We start from the raw sequence: 17,311 nt of genomic DNA on the forward strand, positions 1-17,311 counted from the left end.
TGCCCTAGGGCATTTTGATGTGCACACAGTAACGTTTTCTTTTTTCAGTATTTAGTTGATCAGGCATCACAACAGGGTATTCTTCTCTTTTGTCCATGCCCTTTTTAGCTTGTTCATCTAATTTGCATGGGATGGGGGAAAAGGCTTTATGGAAAAATAAACTACAGAAGTCAACTCTTTTCTTGGTGTGGCTGTGGTGTGTCAATTCTGCAGGCTTTGTTAGTAAAATCAGCCAAAAAGCTATTTATGAGGTGTACCTATGGATTTTACAGAGCACATGTTGCTAAAACATTTTCTATAAAGCTGGTGAAATCCTAGCTTTTTTCTTTATCCAAACATGACACTTTGTGTGAAGAAGAAAATATATGTAGGTATGATAGGTTATCACTGGACATGGCGTCAGAAATTAACAACATTAATTTTTAGGGGCTTTACCTAAGAATGGTTTCATTATTACATTTTCAGTTGAATTTCATATGCTTTGTTTTTTCATTTTCTTTAAGAACACCGTGATGGGGCATTCACCCCCACACTCACCTGGAAAGGGTTAATGTGGCTCAGAAGGGGTTAAGTAACCCGATAGGCCACACCTGGAGGAGAGTTAGGTTGATAGGCATGCACTGATTGAGGATGGAGTCAGCTAGGCAGTAGCAGGCAGGGCTGGTATAAGCCTAGGACATCAAAGCAGAAGGAAGCTGCACTGTGGAAGTCTGCAGTCGCTCTCTGGCTTAGAGAGAGAGAAGGGAGAAAATGCAGGGGGAGAGTAGAAGCCCTGGGATTGTCACCCTGAAGGAGGGTTTACCCAGAAGGATGATGGAGCAGAAGCCAGATAGAGGTGGGGAAGGAAAAAGCTCAGAGAAACAGCAGCAAGGTATGGGATGGTGCCGACCTTAGTTACTGATTCAAGGGTCCCTGAGCTTGAACCCAGAGTAGAGGGCGGACCTGGGCTCCTCTACCAGCCACTGAGGAAGAGGCACTGCCTTGAACTGGAGGACTGCTGGAAACCATACCCAGTCAGCAAATCAGTGAGCTTTGATACCATGGAAGGGAAAAACTATAGTGACCTGGCCGGAGGGTCAAGCCATGAAGAGGAAGCATCCCAAGTCTTGAAGAGGAAGCCCTGAAACTTCTGGAGCATGAGAAGGGCCACAGAGCAAATGAGAGACGAGAAGGGGCATCAGACCCAGGTGGAGCTGTTCCCCAGACACAGGCACAAGGAGGCGCCCCCATGGTGAGTAGAGGACCCCATTACAAACACTTAGAACACAGTATGTTACTGAATTTCAAACCTTGTAAAGAAGAAATGACAGTTTCATGATGTCATTCACGCTTTAAGGCTTTGCTAGATCAGGGCCTTTGCATCTAAAATGTTAACACTTCCAAAGCTGATACTTCTGTGTGTTACTCATGGATTTGTGAAGTGGCTGGAGCAATTTGATGAATCGTGAAAAGAGTATTGTTGAATCCTAACAGCACACGGGTGGAATCCAAAAACATCTGGCCTGAATTTATCCAACTATGATGGCTTGTGACTGCATGGCTACATGACTACTACTGAGAATTGCAGTGCACACCTACGTGCTGCACTGTAACTGCCCATTTGGATGATGCTGGCATGAATTAAAAGGTACCTAGTTCATGTTAACATGGTCCATGTTAACGTTGTCCTCTTCAGACAGAGCTAGATACCTTTTAGTTTGCACCAGCAATGTCCAAAATTGATTGCATGCTGCAGTTCACACCCCCGTAGTCCACACTGTGGCATAGTGTAGACATAGCCTAAGATCACTGTGTTTAGGTTTCTTCGTGTTTGATATCCCTTCTATTTTGGGATGAGTATTAGAGCTAGGCCCAAACCAATATCCAGATCTTCTGGGAAGTTCAGATCCAAAGCTCAATCCGAAGGCTGGGTCAGCATATGTTGTTACCAGATCTTGAGCAGGATTTCTCCATTGATGGTTGATAAACTGCTGATATTTTTTTCATGAAAAATAGTTTAGAGTCAAGACACTTAGTTAGAATCATAGAATGATAGGACAGAAAAGGACCTCCAGAGGTCATCTAGTCCAGTCCCCTGCACTCATGGCAGGACTAAGTATTATCTAGACCATCCCTGACAGGTGTTTGTCCAACCTGCTTTTAAAAATCTCCAATGATGGAGATTCCACAACCTCCCTAGGCAATTTATTCCAGTGTTAACCACTCTGATAGTTAGGAAGTTTTTCCTAATGTCCAATTCAAATAGCCCTTGCTGCAATTTAATCCCATTGCTTCTTGTCCTATCCTCAGAGGTTAAGGAGAACAATTTTTCTCTCTCCTCATTTTAATGACCTTTTATGTCCTTGAAAACTGTTATGTCCCCTCTGTGTCTTCTCTTCTCCAGACTAAACAAAACAATTCTTTCAATCTTCCCTCACAGGTCATGTTTTCTAGACCTTTAATCATTTTTGTTGCTCTTCCCTGGATTTTCTCCAATTTGTCCACATCTTTCCTGAAATGTGGCACCCAGAACTGGACACAATACTCCAGTTGAGGCCTAATCAGTGCAGAGAAGAGCAGAAGAATTACTTCTCGTGTCTTGCTTACAACACTCCTGCTAATACATCTCAGAATGATGTTTGCTTTTTTTGCAACAGCGTTACACTGTTGACTGATATTTAGCTCATGATCCTATGACCCCCAGATCCCTTTCTGCAGTACTCCTTAATAGGCAGTCATTTCCCATTTTATATGTGTGCAACTGATTGTTCCTTCAAGTGGAGTACTTTGCTTTTGTCCTTATTGAATTTCATCCTATTTACATCAGAGCATTTCTCCAGTTTGTCCAGATCATTTTGAATTTTAATCCTATCCTCCAATGCACTTGCAACCCTTCCCAGCTTGATATCTTTAATTTTTAATTTCAGTAGGGCATGCTACATAAAAGCTTACAATGGCATGACAAGGCACTTTTCTATTCTATAGCAGATTCTGTAACAGGCTAAACCAAAACTCAGGATTCAAACTGCCTGAATTTTGAGGAAGTTTGAATCTAGATTCAGATCCAAACCTTTTGGCTTGAGCCTAGCTTGAGAAAGTTATATTTTTGTTAAACAAATTCTTGTATCTATTATAAGCTATCTTAATGAATGTTATGCTTTGGAAAAATAAACAAAAAATAGCATAAAAATAAAGGAGAAAACCTAGGATCTAGAGAGGGGTTTTTAAAGAATAAATTAAAAGCTTTTGATACTAGTGTCATGGTCTTTTCAGTTGTCTTTAATTACCATTCGTCACAGTGCTGTTCATCTACAGACCAATCCAATGCCCATTGAAGTCAATAGCAGTCGTTCCCCTGACTTCAATGAACATTGAATCAGACTTATTTAAAAAAAAAGAAGAAATCATAGGTCACAAAAATTTAATAGATTGTGCAAAAAAAAAAAAAAAAGTAAGTTATCTGGGGAATAGATTGTGCCTTCCTTTATGTTTGTACAGCACCTCACACATGCATGCTATCACAAATGAACAGCAACAAAATAAAAGGATATCTTCACTGGCAGCTTTCATAAGAAATGTGTCAGAGGTGGCGATTTTGTTTAGTGGCAGATTTTTGTCTCTCTAAAGAGCTATATATCACCATTTGTGGAGCACAACAGAAGTCTGTTAAGATAGGTGCCTGCCACAAATTTTGAAAATCCTATATTTTATTTGCCTTTCCTCTGTCTTTTCAAAGAATCCATACTTTGGTATCAGCCTTCCTTTGTTCTGATTAAGTTGTAATCATCCAAAACCAGATTCTGAAGCTCCCCCTCCTCCCTCTCCTTTCCCCACAGAGCCTGTGTTTGTTTTATACCCAAATGTGACATTGTACACTGGTGCAATCGAAAAAGGCTACAATGATCAATTGAGGGCCCAATCAAAGCCTAACAGATAGGCAGCCATTCGTCGCTGTTTGATATAAAAGGTGTTTTATTTCTCATCACTTTTTTGTCACTGAAAGAATGCTTCCTACGTGCGGATTAATTAAAGTGTAAACATTAAATATTGATTGATGCATTATCAGCATGGAGCAGTTGCCTCCACTCAGATTGATTCCTGCAGTGATTTATTGTCATATTTGTGGAGTCATTTCACTTGATAACAAAGAGAAATAGGCTGCTACCTCTGCCTTTCTGGCTCGGCTTCCTTCTTTAGCTCAGTGCTTCCTCTTACTCTTCTAGTGACTTATTCTAGTTCAAAGAACTAAAACATCTCCATATTACTTTTGAGAAAAAAGTTTTGGGCTTTACAGTTTATCTGGATATTTACTTAGTCAAATTGTTCAGTGCTGAGGTTCTCCTTTCTTGAACTGAACATTTATGGTTAACGCTTTCATTTAGTATATTACAAAAATAGTCTTAATGACCCTGGGTTTCAGACAAAACTTTGCAAATACAAGTTCAAATGATCTTAGTTTAACTAGCTGCCAACTTGGCAGAAAGGTGGACTTTCAACAGAGTAACATTGTTTAGGCTGGTTTTATGGCTAAATTATCCAATTAGTCACTCTGAATGGGAGCACAGGCTCACAATAGCAGATCAATTTGAAGAATTCTGTGGTTCTACTCTCATTTTCTTTTGGGCAAGGGCATAAAAGAGAGGCCTTCAAAAATGACTTCATACTTCAAATTCTGTGCAGTAGTTAAGATAAAGACTGAATCTCTGGAATGGGAGCTGAATGTTTGGGTTGGAAGATCCTTTTTTCATTTGATTTGCATTGGTCTGACGATTGGATGTAGATTCAAACAAGCTAGATGACTGAATAGCTTTCCTCTCCCCCCCTCCCCTTAAATTCTCATTTTCTTATTCTATGTGTTCATCTGTATCAGAAACTGGCTATTCCGTAGCCTGGCTCATTGTCAGATCCACTGCAAACAGCAGGCCCTGTCAAAAGGGAGCTGTAGTTCCAGTGTCATATCCTAGTTCAGTAATGCAAGATTACTGTATCTCTTCTTTTTGTGTTTTCCCCAGGAGGACTGCCAATCAGCACATGTACAGCCAGAGACTGACTCTTCTGGCTGCATGGACAGTTCCTGACCCAATCAGCTTAAAAAAAACAAAACCAACACTTATTTGTGGAATCATTGTGTTCTACATGAATAAAACGTATTGTATGGTGGTTAGCATTCAGGGAATTGGATTAGTCAAAACCTGCTGAAATCAGACTCATGGATGGGAAAAAACAAAACAAACTGTAATAGGAAACTGGTGATCTTCACTCAGCCCAGCAGTGAAACATTAACCTTTAGTCAGAACAGCAACAAAAACTAAGCGGGTGAATAGAAAATAATTCCACTTCTAGAGCAAAGGGGAATCATAAGCGTGGTTCCTTAATCAAACAGCAGCAATGCCAAACTGACTTTCTAAGAATTATGCACCATTTCTCTGAAAAGCTGCTGCAAAAAGTACACAGAACTTCATTTAAAATAGGGGATGGGTTCGTGCATTCCCTCCTTCTCTCCCCTCCCACAATAAAATAAACTGACAGCACTTTATTTAGAACACTCTGCTATTCTCCTGCTAGACCCAGGCTGAAATACAATGTTCTTCCTTCGGATCCCTCCTCCAAACACAACTTCCCTTCCCACTTTACTCTTAATTCTGGTGACATCTGCTCTGGGCCAAAATTCGTTCCCATTATAACTCAGGTGCTGACTTCAATGGAATTACACGTACATTTGGCCCTTCCTTCTGCATATACAGAGCACACCAGTGAAGCTACATAAATAACCACTGTTACCATGAATGCACACAGTAACTATACTTTCACTGATATAAGCACAGATGTGCTATAAGATTGTACTGAAAACAAAATCTGTTCTATCTGCAGCTATCGTACAGTACTTAGTAATCTTACATTTTATGAGGCCTGTCAGCCTGAAGATTCTAACATGTTATATACTTAGAAATATATCAAATCAAATATTCATTGGCATTTTAGATAAATAAATGTCTTTCCTCATTCCAAAAATACCGGTCCCTTTACATTTAAAGCTTTTGCAAATGGGGGGTAAAGGCCTAACTAATGTACCAAGGGTTCAGTCCAAATTGTATTAGTATTTGTATGGGCTTGGCACTATATAAATAATAAACACATAAGAGGATACATTCCCTGCCCCAAAGAGCTTACAATAAGGGCCAAATTCTTCACTCAGGCGCACATACAGAACTCCTATTGGGTGAAATCCTGGCCCCTTTTTAAAGTAAATGGCAAAACTCTCATTGACTTCAGTAGAGTCAGGATTTCACTCTTTGTCTCTAGTAGAAGCTGCATGCGGATACACAGGACAAAATTTGGACCTAAATTAGACAGATGTTATACGAGCAAATAAAGTTCAGGCATGCACATGGGCACAGACCGTGCTGGAGAAGACATCAGCACTGGCAGTGAAAGGTGAGTTCTTTGATTGTAATGAAACTTGTGCTGATATAAGCTATCCAGGAAGGTTTTGTTACAGTGGGTGGCTTTTCAGGTGTTTCTTGATCTTTGTTTTAGTTTTCCTGTCTGCAAGTAGGTTAACTGGGTATAGTGGTGTCATGAACTGTTAAAAGTAAAGAGTTAATATTGTTGCATTTCTGCGTAACAGTCATGGTACAGCAACACTGTTTGTAAATTTAATTTATTCTCTTTTAACCCCTATGAATGTTCTTAGAGTTCAACATTGTAAGCAGCTAATTAGAATGAACAAACATTAGGAATATGTGGTGAAGTAAAGGGAACGATGAAACAGATCTCTGTTCAGTAGGCTGTAAAATCATATTATAAAAACAAATTGTATTTTAACACCATTTCTAAACCAAGATCATCTCAGATTGTCTCTCACCTCTGGCCTGATCCTAAGAAAAGCGGAGTACTGAGAAACCGCATTTACTTCAACAGGAGAGTTACATGTTCTCACCACTATACGGGATCAGGCCATAAGTTGTTTAACACTGTGAGATATTCAAGATCTGTAATGAATTATTTCATTGCATGTAATTTTCGTATATAAATCCAATAGAAGTGAAGACTTGTTTTTCCTCTATTCAAAGTACATATTCTTGTTATATATCTTCATAGGGAGATTGTCCTGGAAGGGTTTCTCCTGTATTCTGCTAAGCGCTCCCCTTTCGTCATATAAAATTAAATCTATAGTGAAGAGATACCAAAAAGTTGTTTGTTAGAGATTTAGAAAGTCCAAGACTGGCCTAGCTGCAGGAACATTGGATGAAAATACATGTTGGTAATGTCTAAGTGTTAATACAGTCGTTAAAGAGCTCCAAATTCTGCAAGAGGGTTGGGTTCGTCTGGGTTTTTTTTACCATAGAAAAAAAGCGATAATATTGTGAATACAAAAGTTATGTTTATCACTGGCTATAAAGCAGACCTGCAGATCTTAGTATTGTACAGCAGAGATTGTCTGCTCTTCAATGGTAGTCAGATCCTAATACAAAGCAAAGTATCATGCCAGTTTTTTCTTAGAGGGAAGCTATAGTGTGTATGCATTTTTCCCCTGAGGTGAATCTAAACATAGGCTTACAAATTCTGTATTTCAAATATGTAATACCCTACTGCTTTCATGTATTTGTGTAAAATTTGACAAATCAATGCCTTCTACTGAAAATAGTGATATTTCCTTTCCAAAAATGACTTTACCATTTTACTGCGACAATTATAAGTTGCATGAGACTATCTAGTGTATTTCCTGAAATTGTATGTAACTAGTTTTGAAAAGACTGAAACATAGTTTTGAAGTTAGATAAATGCATATCATCTTTATAACTGCTCAAATCATGTTATTTTACAAGTCCTGAAAATTGAATACCTTTGATCATAAATGCAAATTAGGGAGCCATAAATTATAAATTGTAGGATGATCAGCTTCTCCTTATATGTAATATAATTAACTCCAGCCTTCTTCACATAATGTTTATCATAATAATCATCTTATATACATTAGAATAGCTTAAAGGGTTGCTGTCTCTTTAGCTTTTTTGTTACTCTATGTTGAATATAAGGATATTTTATATTTCTTTTCTAGGTCATCAATGTAGTTTTAAAAATTAAAATGACTGCTTTCTTAATAAAGGGTTTGTATAAATTAACAGGTAATTCTGTTACTTCTAAACAAATATGATTTATTAAATTCATTGCTAATATAAATCCAATTGCTTTTTTATTCAAAATAGCCTTTTAATGATTGCTTTCACCCCATTCTTTTTAACCTTCAGTATTTTGTATCACAGATGATGCATTTTTTGGTTATTTTGATGTGAATATTCTATTCAGGACTGTGAAATAGGCTGACTAGAGACACTTATTCTACTGAATTGCTTTGCTTTTTACTGCATTCTATTAACATGCAGTGGGATTTGGAATTAACAGAGGCTCTATTAGGATAATTGTGGCATTTGGAATTAACAGAGGCGCTATAAGGCTAAATTGTGGCAGTCCAAAAATAAGCTGGCTTCTTTCTTGGACTGTAACTTGTGTTATGACATAAATTAACGTTTCTGTGACCTGTAATTAACTGTGTCTCTTTGTGCTATAAATAAAATATTGCAAACTATAGTATATATCTTAAGGTCTAGTTATCTGTAGGTGTTTTTATTTATAGCTTTTTATATCAGCTAATGACACTACAGAGTTCAGGGGTACAGATGATAAAGAACACAAATAAAATATATGAATGGTTTCTGCAGCCTTATTCCATTTATTTCTTATAGCAGTATCAGAGCTACGTCAAATTCTTCTGATGCTTGGAAATCTCCAGGGTTGGGGTTTAAGTCTTTGATGCAGATAGTAATTCCAGCCCTCACCATTAAAGCTGCATTTTCTAACTGTCCCTTGGTAATTGTTGTGAGGACTTAGACAAGTAAGACTATCCAAAGGCATCACTAAGGTCAAACTGTGGTAGAAAGTGGTCTGATTTTATCCTGGAGATTGATGTTTGTATCACCTTTTTTTTTTCTTTTCGATTCGGCAGCTGGGGCTATAAAATGTACTTGCAATCACCGATAACATGTTAGATCAGACTACAAGTGGAGTAACATGGTATTTTATACAGTGTGTGTAGTTTTACCTAATACAACAATAAATCAGTGTACAGTCAAGGGCGTTTTGTAAATTTTAATGAAAACTTAAGTACTAAAAATATACTTACTTTTGGATTAAGTCATATAAGTATGAAGGAGTTTCAGTTCTTTAGAACTGGGAGTTTTATTTCAATCCACACACTTTTCAGGAAACCAGCAAAGAAAGGAAGTATTGTCTGGGGGAGAGCAGTAAAATAAGTGACAATGCATTCCGTATATTACAAATATTTAGTCATTGCACATACATGTTAGCAAATTAAATGGGGGCATGTGCTGTTATGTGTCAGTGGTAAAGGCAAGTGCCTTCATCAAACACAAAGTGAACATGTCTATATAATTAGATTAAGAACTAACATGGGGAGAATGGGCCCATCTGTAAATTTCCTCAGCATCAGAACTTTTAATGATATCAACAGAATTTTTCAACATGTCACCATTAGAGCAAGATATAAAATTCAACATTTTCTGTGAAATTCCCTAAATTTTATTTAATGAGAGAATTTGTTGCAAAATATATTTAATACATTCTGTTTTCTTTTGAGGCATAGACTACACTTATTGCTGCTTCTCCTGAACTCATTTTATTCCAACTGATGTCAATAAGACGTCCATAAATATAATAAATGTTACTTGTATACGTTGCATGAGATGTTTGTAGGAGGAAAATTGGGGTAAAGAAAGACAGGAGCTGAGATACTATAATAATAATAATAATTAATAATAATAAATCTGGTTTACATCTACAACACCTCCTGTCTGAGGCCTTGTCTACACTAGAAAATTAGGTTGCTTTTAACTATATCAGTCAGCGGTGCGAAAAATCCACACCCCCGAGCGGTGTTGTTAAGCCGACCTAAATCCCCAGGCAGACAACACTAGGTCAAAGGAACTCCTGTCAGCCGAGCTACCGCCTCTGTGGGAAGTGGATTACCCTCCTATCGGCATAGATAGTGTCTTCACTGAGGTGCTGCAGCTGCACAGGTGTGCTACTGTAGCATTTTAAGTGTAGACAAGCCCTGAGGATGCTAACACATTATATAAACAGCAATGAATTAAGACTCACAATGTCCCTTTGAGACTGGCATTTTTGTTTCTTTCCTGGAGCTTCCTTTCCCATAGCAACAGGATCAAACTGTTTACAGAATGAAAATGCCTATTTGATGGATAAGGCCATGTCATTGCAGGGGCATGAGGTCTTCCTAGGGAAGTTGATAGGTAGAACATTGGGCCCCAAATCCCCAAAAGATGACACAGCCAATATAAAACTAGAACTTTCCCTTGGTCTTAGCCCCAAAGCCAAACAGAAGCAGTATAGACTAGACTGCCCGTTACATTTCTTCCCTCCAGCCACCGACCCCAAAATATTTTGAGATATAGATACAAATCAAAATATTTAAGTGAAATATCTTATCCAGTAAAATTAGTTCTAACTGTTTGAAGACGTCTCTCCTGTACTTTCCACTTTGGAGTACATTCTGTGAGTAGGATTCTAATTAACCAAGGGATAAAGCAAACTGAACTCTGACACAATATTTCCTTGGCTCCCCAGTGATCAACAATTTTCCTTTACAATAAACAAAAACTACCTTTTCTTAGCAATAATAGTAAGACTTCCCTGGATACAAAGAAAGTCCAGGTCAGGAAGTCTGGATAAAATGAGAATCGCTGCTCTTAAATCGCCAGCTAATGTTTAGTATCAAACTTGACCCCAAATGTTTTTGAAAGGTTTGGATAAGGGATATTCCCTTCCAGTGCCTTACTGGGATTGGACCCAGAAAATATGAAACACAGCACAGTAGGCTATTTCTTGTGGCTTCTGCACAGACACAGAAGCGATTGGTGTGTCAGAAATCACACACAGACAAGATTTAGGGCCTGTTTGTGAACTCACTTATACCAGTTCTGCATGTGTATGGAGTTATTCTACTGATATCAGTGAAATCAGAATCAGGTCCTTGCAGTGTAAGGGCCAAAAACAGCCCCCACACCCACACAGCCTCACTGAGCTTAACTAATTTAGCGCAGTGGTTCTCAAGCTGTGGGGAGGGCATCACTTGTCACATTGCCTCCCTTACTTCTGTGCTGCTGTGGGTACAGCGCTGCCTTCAGAGCTGGGCACCCAGCCCGCTGCTCTCTGCTCTGCCTTCAGAGCTGGGTGGAGGTATATGTACTTGTGGGGGAGGGGGTTAATAATCACATAAGTGTGAGAACCACTGACATAAAGGTATGACTCCTGGTAGAATTTCATACTATACTTTTAGATGCAAGAAAAAAGTCATCCACAGTGTAAATGGGTCTAATTCCATTTGTCTTCAGTGGCATCATGCCTGCTTACTTCAGGAATGAATTTGGCCCAAGTAGTTCAGATTATTCAGATAAGCATCTGAACTTTTGCATGCTTTACCTGAGCCAGACTCAAAAACTCATCTTCAGTAAAGAGTGGAGGGTTGTTTTTTTTCCTGTCAGAGGAAAAAACAAATGGCGATTTTGCTTAAGGCACAGATTATTTTTGTCATGGCTCTTTTAAAGCAACCCATTAGTATAGTACAATAGAGAATCTTGATAAATGATTCAAGATTAAAGTTAGGACAATGCATTACAAGAAAACCATAAACTGCATTATTAGTCACGCATAAAACATTTCCCACTTAGATGGCAGAACTGAATATCTTCTCTGCAGGGGACTCCTTTTCACCCTGATTTTAATTATTCACCGACAGTATATCTAAGACTGCTGCAAAATGTTGACTTCTAATATCTTTTTCTTAAGCAAACATATCTGCTTTAAACAGTTTCTCAGCCAATACAAATCTACCTAGCTCCGCTGAAGTCAATGGAGCTCCATTGATTTACACCAGCTGAGGATCTGGCTTACTATTATGAAAGAAGCAAAACCAACACAGATTTATTTAGCTTTAACTGAATACTCTGTTCTGTGATCTCCAGTTCATACAGTCAGTGAATTTTAGGTTTGAAGACGTTTATAAAACAGACCATTCAAAATGTTTTTCTTAAACTCTGTAACACATTGCTATAATAAATTCATTTCTGTGGGAACCTTTAATCTAATTATAATAATTTAAAATGGGAATACAGCAGAAATTCTCATCTACGTTCACCCCATATTCTCATTATATTCACCAGGAAGGTTTTCGTAACTCACTCTAAGGGCATAGGCTAATTTTAGTTCCAGAAGCAAAATTCATCAGCCTTGGATTTCTCATGCTTTACTTTGGCTCTGACCTTTGACTTGCTCAAACATAAAGGTAAACCTTCTCTATGGCCCTGATACTCTACAGGTCTGTCCTTTGTAGGATCAGTTCCTATGCCTATAGATGCAAATGTTTCTATATGCATAATTTGTTCAAAGCTGAGCACATTGTCTGAAACAGTGTGGCGCATGCAGGAGCTAACTGATACTGTCCTGACTGTAAAGAACTCTTCGAACTTACCGATCACGTGTGTCTGGGCTCTGAGAGCAGGCATTTCAAAAGTCTATAGCATGTTGTTCTAAACCTGGTCTCACTTCCTTATGACTGATGCTTCTGTGAACCTGAACTTGGACAAGCTAGTAAATTTCCTTTAAACTTCCTCTTGTATAGTAGTTGCAGGACTTGTGTCTATTAAAGAAGACCTCTCTTTCTCATTTTCATTGGATGACTCCTTTATTTCTCTAAGCAGTCATTTTCCAGCCAGTTGTCTCTCCTCTCCCAGCATGTAAATATTTATCTTTATAATAATTGCTATGGTATTTACATTGGGGAAGTTAACAGGACCATTGAGGCTGTCTGTGTTGGTGTTCAAAAATGTTCTAGTGTGACATAAGCAAAAACCATGTATTTTAAAACTATCATTATCCATTAGAGGAATACTATTTGCAGCGGCTTTGAAAAACTGTCTAGTCTCACGCTGATTGGGAAAAGTAAGCTTAAACCTTGGGAAACTATATTCCCTCATGCATCGTGGTGTATTTCTGCAAAGCACATTTATTATCAGATGAAGCAAGTTATTTCTTACAATTCCCCATGCATCCGATGAAGTGAGCTGTAGCTCACGAAAGCTTATGCTCAAATAAATTTGTTAGTCTCTAAGGTGCCACAAGTACTCCTTTTCTTTTTGCGAATACAGACTAACACGGCTGCTACTCTGAAATTCCCCATCTATTTTTTCTCAGTCAAGGTGTGTCTGTGCGTAAATTTCCCAGTGCAGCATGTGGTGGTAAAGAGCTCATGTTATTCTCACACAATCCTTGGCATGGGTGCATATTATCATTTTGTCTTCCATACTTCTAAAAACTTCTTTTTTCCTGAAGGAATCATCCTTATAAGAAATGCAACGATATTTTACAGCCATAGAAGATAAGTCTACACAGTAAAACAATGTTACTAAAAGGCCACCTTTTCTCATGGTGAGTAGCGCCCCAAGGGGAGTAAAGCACTACTCATCTTGGGGAAGGGTGGAAGAATCTGGCCAAAGTGATTTGGCTCAATGCCGCTGAATATTTTAACTGCAGTTTTTTGGAGGGCTCTTTTTTACCCACCTAAATTTTCCCAACTTGCCTTGAGACACCGTAAAGCATGTTTTGGGGCAGGGTCCTGGTTGTCACCCACTAGTACTAGTTTAATATGCAGCAAATAACTCATAGTTTCTTTATGATTTTTTGTGTTGCACTCGAGTGGCACCCACTCACTCTACCTCCTCAAAGCAAAGGATGTGATTCTCTTCTCTTCTTAGTGTAACTTCATTGATCTCAGTGGTGTTACTACAGGTTTCAGCTATGGTAAGAGCAGAATGAGGCTCAGTGTGTTTCCCTAACTATTTTTGTGTAATTATTTCTTATCATTAAGAGTGACTCAAAGGCAGCCCAAAATAGGCCCTATAGTGACTTTCTAGCGCCTTTTCTTAAAAGCCACACACACGTACAACCAAACTTGAGAACATGAAGTAACTTGCTTTCACCAATATATGCAAATATTAACAGAACAAAAATCTTATAAAGAAAAACAATAAAAGTAAATATACATCAACCAGAAATGAGCCATAGCACTGATTATGTATATTTAACGAAGTCAGCCTTCTTCCTTTCATCAGCAATCAGTTTCCCAATAGCATATCTAATAATTTATTAGGGCCTCTGCTCCCAAAACAGTAATTGAACTAATAAATCTTCAAACTAGATGTATTCCAGTCTGCTTCTACACTAGTATGACTCTGCAGGAGTTGTGGATTGCTCTAAATGCCATTTCCTCTTCCAAGAGTTTGAGTCACAAGCAAACTCTCCCAAGTGTCAAGTCAAAAGCTCTGTTGTTTGTGTCCAGCTTTATGCTTGCCCCAGCCAACTCCCATTCTAGAATAATTCAAACAAAAATTATACAGAATAAACCCTAGATCATCATCATGATGATGCCTGCTATCCCCTCTAGAATCCTGGTTCTTTCATGAGACGCCCAATAATAAAATATATTTTGTTAGGAGTCTAAATGCAGCGGTGTCGGGATAGCTTGAGAAGTTACCTTGCCTTCTGTGTGTGTGTATGTTAGCCAGGACTCAGTAGCTTGTTAATAGGAGAATCTATTGACCAATGTTGAAATGTCCTACCTGGAATTATTGCCTTTTTAGAAGCCATGGGCAAAATTCCATAAGATCCACTGCTCTGACTTGTACTGACCTCAGGGGTCACATGGAGTGTAAGTCAGCACACGTCCTTTGGGAGTGACATGAATAGAGGGTAGGTATATGACTGAGAAAGATGAAACAAATGAGAGGGAAAATCTCTTTGTACAGGAGCTCAGGACAAGTGACCAAAAAAACCCCAAAACTTATTTTGATTCTTTATGCACAAAGTCTTGAGAGAAGCTGTTGCCTTACAAGTGAGTCTATAAGCTGGCAATCATAGCCTGGCTGGTGAGAATACATTTAAAAATAGAAGGAAGCAGAATGAATGGAAGGGAGCCTCTGCTGACTGGAGGACGACAAGCATTAGTTTGCCTGACACAGCAGAAAGATGCCACTCCAAATGCTTGTGTTTCTAGCTCTGAAAATGTGGTTTAAAGGACAACTTTCCGAAAGCATTATAGGCCTCACTAATTGAGTCTCACAAGCCTTATTCTTGAAAAGAACTAGCAGACACACAAAGCTAAGCTCTTGCAGCCTCTTTACTAGATACTAACTACATGGAAAATAAACTGAGTTTCAGGTTTTGTGGCAGATTATCTTGGTTAGGGGAACTCTCTTTACTGCAAACAGTTCTGACCACGAATGAAGTAGCAGGTGCACAGAGCAGTTGCACTGCCGCCCCCTCAGAGTTTAATTCCAAATATTACGAAAAGGCACCAACTTTGCAGCTTCATAACAAGTCTCACCAACTGGCTGTATTGTTTTTCTGCAAGGAGCTCCGTTGAATAAGCATCGAGAGGTACACAGAGCTACACTCCTGCCACTGCCACAAGTCACAAAGCTACATTCATAATTTCTGAGAAAATGCTACAGTGACCCAATGGTTGAGGAAGAAATGGGCAAAGGTGTAAACAAGGGAAGATTGACCTAAAACCAAATGTAATAGGCTGAGATTTATCTATAGATCATTAACTGTCACTATTGTTAAATGGGTGCTTAGACATGATAGTGCTAGACACCTTAGGAAATACATGGATACATAGATGATATTCTGCCAGTCCAGCCATCCATGATATTCCATATGCTGTCATCGCCATCTTTACTTGCTGCATTGCCTGACTGAAGTAGCTCACTCCATCTTGTCCAGCCAATATAGAGACTCCCAGTAGCCCTTTGCAATTGCTATCTGCTAGCATACAAAGAGCCCCATCTTGCCGTTGGTGTGACAGTCAGATTGAAGGACAAGCATCTGCATTACCATTATTGCCTGGTTTCTCTATTGGCTCTGATCTCTTTTTTCTCTGCTTTCATTCAAGTCCATTCAAACGACCTTCCAGGGTGAAACTACAAGGAAAGTTGAAAGTACTGGCAAAGTGAAGTGGGGCAGAAGGAAGAATCGTCTTGTGGTTCTTGTTCATGAAAGCTACGTTCTGTTCCCAGCTCCTATAATGTAGTCGCTCTGTGCCTCGGTTTCCCATATGTAAAATGGGGATAAAAATATCTGTTAGGATAAATCTATAAATACTTGGAGAACGCTCAAATGCTGCATTAATAAACCCATGTAAGTACTTAGATAAGATTCAGAGCCAGAGTTTCTGCTGCTTCCTCTAATGGGTAACTGGATTATTACACTGTTTGGAATCAGCTGGAGAAGAATCTAATAGAAAAGGATTGTTTTATTCTCCCAAAGAGTCTGAATGTGGTAGTGAAAGTGCAAAAGAAATGAAAAGGGAAGGTTATGTGCACCCTGGCAGAATGGGAGGACCAGTGTGAGTGCTTTCACATCCTGAACTGTCTAGTTCTAACAGCCAAGCCTGCATACTAGAACTAACCACTCTGCATCCCATCCAGCCACTGTGGAAAGACTGGGGGAGCTTTGCTAGTGTTACGGATGGGATGTTTGCCACAGCAAATGGCAATGAGACCGAAAGCCAGCACTGTAAACATCTCCCTATAGGCCTTGCTTTACTCATGTACCCCTGAGGAAACAAAATGGTGGGATGTATCCTCTGTTACCTGTTCAATCACTAACCCTGTCACTGGCACATCACCTAGTGTAATAGGGTTTAAATCCCATTGGGTTAAGGGATGACCTTAGATATAATGAAACGAGCTCCTAAAAAGGTGTCATTTATAAACATCCAAGGGGCATGAGGAGAACCTGGATTTCTGAATGAATGGTTTTTCTGTTTTGCTATTTCGCTCTTCTTTCCCAAGGCTGGCCAGCCATCATCTCTCTCTCTCTCTCTCTCTCTTTCATTTTCTTGTCAGATTGCTCCAGCCACTCAGCCGTAGTTCTTCTTCAGACTGGAAATGAAATGCATTGGCAAAGGAGATAGGTAGCAACATGTCAATTTTAAGTATAATAAAGCTAAATGTTTATCTACTAGCTTGAAAGGGACTAAATCCCTGAATACGCTGCGGTTACAAGGGAAGATGCCATTTTACCCCTGAGTCTTGTTCCAGAGGAACGTTCCTACACAAAGAGAAGGGAAGTTCTGCAGGTCTGCACCATCTCTAGTGCATTAAGGGCTACTGGGGGTTTTGTGTTTGTGTTTTTAACTGAAGCAGTGGCTAGTGGGAGAAATGTCAGGAGCTAG

General features: G+C 39.0%; 1 long non-coding RNA gene across 1 annotated transcript in view; it reads right to left on the minus strand.

The window, feature by feature from the left end:
• LOC141996529 (uncharacterized) overlaps positions 1-17,311 on the minus strand; it is a 54,028-nt gene that overhangs the window by 4,155 nt on the left and 32,562 nt on the right. The gene's annotated exons all lie outside the window — the stretch shown is intronic.

This window comes from Natator depressus, chromosome 12, assembly GCF_965152275.1.
Source record: "Natator depressus isolate rNatDep1 chromosome 12, rNatDep2.hap1, whole genome shotgun sequence".
Classification (NCBI taxonomy): Eukaryota; Metazoa; Chordata; order Testudines; family Cheloniidae; genus Natator; species Natator depressus.